General features: G+C 41.7%; 1 pseudogene; it reads right to left on the bottom strand.

Moving 5' to 3' along the window:
- Nucleotides 1–3294: 3294 nt before the first annotated feature.
- Nucleotides 3295–4574, bottom strand: LOC114085588 (serine/threonine-protein kinase 24-like; annotated as a pseudogene).
- Between the last annotated feature and the right edge of the window lie 592 nt (nucleotides 4575–5166).

Below are 5166 nucleotides of genomic sequence, written 5' to 3'. Positions count from 1 at the left end.
AAAAAGTTGGTTCAACATCTCTTAGGTTCTTCAAAATTGGATAGAATATATAAGGATAGGTAGAAGGGAGACATGAGAGACAACACAAGAGTGGCCACGTTTTAAAGTCCAGATTTAAAGTCCAGTTTCATGTGGAATTAAAGTCCGGATTTAAAGTCACTTTTACATATCATGACCACAAACAGCACTATTAAGCCAATGATTAGACCTTATCCACATATAATACTGTATGCACAAAACTGAACACATAAAAAACAAAACAGAAAAAAATGACTGCTTCCTCCTGATAGCAGTTGACACGTCAGTATTTGACTCCTCTACCCGTCCTGGTAATGGTCAACATGCTCAGTTATTAACACAAGGAGAGCCAAAAACACCCTCTTAGGTCATGTCCTTGTACTATTTATGTTACATATGGGAATATAGTTAGTTGCAGTTATCGCATTTCTCTCCAACACCCACACTCCACCTTCTTTCAGAGTATTTCTTTCTTTCTTAATAAATTCAATCTGTAACTCCTTGACCCATAGCTTCAATTCCTTTTTGCAATGATGTCAAAGACCATTAGGACCTGTGTTGAGGTCCATCTCCCTTTTGGGGGACCTCCTCAGGACCCTAGTCATGGTGACATCCTGACTGATTTATTTAAAAGATTTTAAAACCATTCTTCCATCATAAAAGTACTCATTATTTACCCATTTGTTATCTAATTTTATTTTTACATCAATTCTCTAATCCATATGGAATTTATTTTGGCAGAATATAAAGCTCCAACTGATTTTTTTTTCTCTAATGACTACATATAATTACCCATAAATAAGTTTATTGATTAATAAATCTTTTAGCATACATTTAAAGCCACCATTTTATCATATCTTAAATTCTTTTATATAATTGAATCTCTTTTAATAATATTCCTTTGACTAACCCTGGAAAAAACATTGTATTGTTTTATGATTTTATTTTTATACATTGGCATATCCAGTAGGAAAAGTCCTTACCTCATCATACTTTTTAAAAAATAGACTCATTGTTATGACCGAACATTTGTACAACTCCCCGTCCCTGTTTTAGTTAGCTTTTGGGTCACAGTTATCAAGACACCTGAAAAGAACAACTTAGAGGAGGATAAGTTGTCGAGAGCCATCCATGGGCTGTGTGTGTGAGCTATGCGCATTTGAGCGTATGGTCTGGTGTTAGGTGCTTTTTGGGGGCTGTGGGAGCATGAGTGCCTTTTCTCTCTCTGACACAGCAGCTGAGATGGGAGTGACTTGCCAAGATGTTAGTCAATCTCCTGACCACAGGACATCACCAATAAGATTCCACCTTTCGAAACCTGATCCCTTGCCTTATTTGAGTGGAACTTCCTATCCAATGCCTTTCCCCTAATTAAACAGAGGGGTTCACGGTGTGCTCTCTCTCTTGCCTCCCTTGCTCCCCTTGCCCTCCAGCATGGGAGCTGAAACCTGAGGTCTCAGAGCCGTCCCTGACCCCCCAAAAAGGTCTTTCTGTGTTTGTGTGTTTTTTTAGTTGCCAGCCTGGCCAGCTGGTGACAATAAGTTTACTTGGGGCTCACGGTTTCAGAGGTGTCTCAGTCCATAGAATGCTGATTCCATTGCTGTGATCTGGAGGTGAGGCTGCACATCATGAAGGAAGGACCCAATGGAGGAAAGCTGCTCCCTTCATTGTAGAGTCAGGAAGAAGAGAGAGAGAGGAATCGAGGGAAGATGGGCTTTTGCAGGGCATGCATGCCACCAGTGACCCAACTCTTCCAGCCATACTCTACCTGCCTAAAGTTACCATCCAGTCAGTTCATTCAAACTAGGATGAACTAATTAGGTTACAGCTTTTATAATCTAATCATTTTACCTCCAAACATTTCTGAATTAACACAAGAGCTTTGGGGGATAACTCATATCCAAACTATAACACTCTCCCCATTTATATGTCAAGATTCTAACCCTTGGTTGGAAAACTATTTAAGAATGGTTTTAGCAACAAAATCCTTTCTCTCTCGAAATTTCACAGGAGTTTTTATAGGGATTGTGTCAACTTCAAATATTAATTTGGATAAAACAAACCTTCAAATAATCAAGTTTTGCCATTACAGAGCATTGGAACTCTCCTTTCATTCTAGTCTTTTTATAGTTTGTGTCACACATTTCTTACTAAATTTTGTTCATAGATTTTGTTTTAAACTGTTGTGAATCTTTTCCTTTTCTTTGTATTTTCAAACTGATGGTTATTTTACCAAGACATTTTTGAATTTTTGTGTGTGTATTTTTTAGCTAACCATATTACTGAGTTCTGTGTGTGTGTGTGTGTTTGTGTGTGTGTGTTATAAAATTTATTGGTGTAAGCATCCAGACACTTCCAGGTGGGAAAGATGATATGCAGATTCCGCTAAGAGGTGCAACAGAAAATTGTGTGGGCAGGACAGTTCACCAAGTGCACGTCTCCAAACAAGGGTTAGATGAGAGCGCTTCATCTGGGGAAACTCAGAATAATAATTTACAATTTCATGAGACAAGATATGTTCCAATTAAAAACTCTAAGAAAGTACCATGGATGAAAAGTGAAGTCAATTCCTAAGTGTACCAAAACGGGTGAGGGGCAAATGAGATGGATACTTGCATCTGTGGAGGTTCATATAGGAGTGTTCCATAGAGGGGCGTTAATTATTGTTAATTGCAAACCCTGCAAATACAAAATAAAACTCAAATCACTGGTCACATGATTCAAAATTCACATGTAATAAAGGCAAGGCAATAGACTCAAGTTATGGCTTGTCAAATATTTACTCCACGCACATTATCTACAGAAGCACTTGGCCGATTTGTACACAGTGATTCCTTATGCACGCAAAAAAGGTTTCTGTAAAAATAAGTACAAATCTGTACACAGATCCACCAGCGATTCTCCATCTCCCAGTGTAGTTATCGATTTAAAGCAGGATACCTGAGGTTTCATGTCTTTAGTTGCCTTATCATAATCCCAAATATACACTTCAGTGGTTTTGTTATCAAAGACATTTTCCTTGAATATGTGCACTATGGTTAAAATTAAAAACAATAAAAAAGATAAAATAATTGCTTGAAGGAACTGGCTCTTCCCACCCCATGCAAGAGACCTCATCAGGCTATGGCACAGCAAGGGCTGAATGTGTGGAAGGTTTGGCCTTGGGGGTGGCCCTCCAAGTTTCCTCCAGGAGAGTTGTCAAAGGCTCTCATTGACTTTCAAAAGTTGGATGCAGAAAAAAGGAGGAAAAACAAAATCCCAAATGCCAAAGGAATATCAGTGGGACGAAGTTCCTTCACAATTTACAGAATATCTCTGCAGGTGCTGCACCAGCTGGGCCACCATGGTGTCGGAGATCCTGGGGCAGGCCTCTTCTGCCAGGTAGATGGTACCTCCGCAGCTCCTCTATGGAGGGACCCCAGGTTCCTTCCACACGCCTGGCTCTTCTCCTTCAGCTCCGCAAACAGAGGAGGAATAATCATTGATAAACACTGAGAGAAAGTCCTCTTTGAGATGTCTTTCATCATATTTCTTTTCAAATCCGATGCCTGAAGAGCTCCGTTTTCAAGAGTCTTGGGATCCTTCGCTCAGACTGTGAAGATCCTGTCCCCGGAGTCGCTACCTCCAGATGCCTGGCCATGTGTTTCCGCATCCGAGTCCTCAGAGCCTGAGTCGTCTGCTGCTCTGCTCGGCCTCCACCTCTTGCACCTGTCGATGAGCTCCGTCAAGTAGGACGTTTCCTTTGCATTGCGCGTTATGAATTTGTGCTTCAGCAGCTCCTTAGCAGTGGGCCCAAAGCTTGGCTCCTTGCCCAAACAGGCCTCCACGAGCTCCTTGAGGGGTCTGCTGTAGTTTCCTTCCAGCGTCGGGGGGTTGTTCATTGGAATGAGGAATAAAACCTTCATGGGACGCAGCTCGGAATGAGGGGGCTCCCCTTTCGCCAGTTCTATGGCTCTGTTATTCCCAGTGACCAGATGTCCACCTTGGAGTCGTAAAGCTGACGGTTGAATGATGTCGGGCGCCCTCCAGAAGGGGGTGCCCACGAAGGTGTTCCACTTTATCTGGGTATCTGTCAGCTGGCCTGCCACTCCAAAGTCAGCCAGCTTCAGCTCTCCAAGCTCGGAGTGCAGAATATTGGCGGCTTTGACGTCTGTGGATTTTCTTCTCTGAATGCGGATAATCAAGTCCGTTCATAATTTCTCTTAATAGGGTGACTATCTGAGTTTCATCTAAAGGGCCAGGTTCTGATAGATCGAATGCAGAGCCTTCACCAAGATATTCCATTATTACCCCAATTTGTATCCTTCAAGTAGGATCCGTAATATTTGATTACATACGGACTGTCACACCGACTCAGCACTGTGATTTCTTGTTGAATGTCCTCTATCTCATCTTCTCCAGTCCAGTGATTCTTATAGCGACCACTTTTTGAGTCCGACTGTCATTACCTTTGAACACCTCATCAAAAGAACCCTTTCCAATTTTCTCCAGTTTCGTAAAAAGCTCTTCTGGTATTTTTTTAAGTACAGGCCCAACTGCACCAGGGTGTGGGCCATGCCACTCAGGAAAGCCATTTCCTGGCTCAGTCAGCCTGGCTCAGCGACGGGTGGCACCTCTATGCACCCTGCCAGGGATAGGTTGCAGGTGTGGGGGGCGGGACCTCGCGCAAGGTGCTGTTCCTGTGCCCAAGCCGATGCCTGGGTGTAGCCTCAGTCTGTATGCGCTGACCGCTCAGGGCCTAAGTGGGCGCACACAGCCCGCCAAGCTCCGCCCTGAGTTCTTTTTATTTCTGATAGTTTTTCAGTAGCTTTTCAAGTAGACAAATGTATTATAAGAAATAGGGGTAATTTGTTGCTCATGTGAGTGCTTGCATATGTATAGTTTATATTATCTATCTATCTATCATATATAGATATGATAGATATCATATGGTTAGCATTTCCAAGACAACCATAAGCCTACTATAAGTGAACAAGGTTGTGTTTATCCTGATGTTAATCAAATTTTACTACAGAGCAATTTCAAAATTTTTAAGAAGCCCTTTAGTATCTTATGAATCTATATTTTTGCCTGTCTCACACTGAAGAAGATATTGTCAATTTTTGCTTTTGTGGTTTTTATTGTTTTTATTATGGAAGCAACTATGAA

The sequence above is a fragment of the Marmota flaviventris genome, chromosome 7 (assembly GCF_047511675.1).
Source record: "Marmota flaviventris isolate mMarFla1 chromosome 7, mMarFla1.hap1, whole genome shotgun sequence".
Lineage (NCBI taxonomy): Eukaryota > Metazoa > Chordata > Mammalia > Rodentia > Sciuridae > Marmota > Marmota flaviventris.
This window is presented reverse-complemented; position numbering and strand designations above follow the sequence as displayed.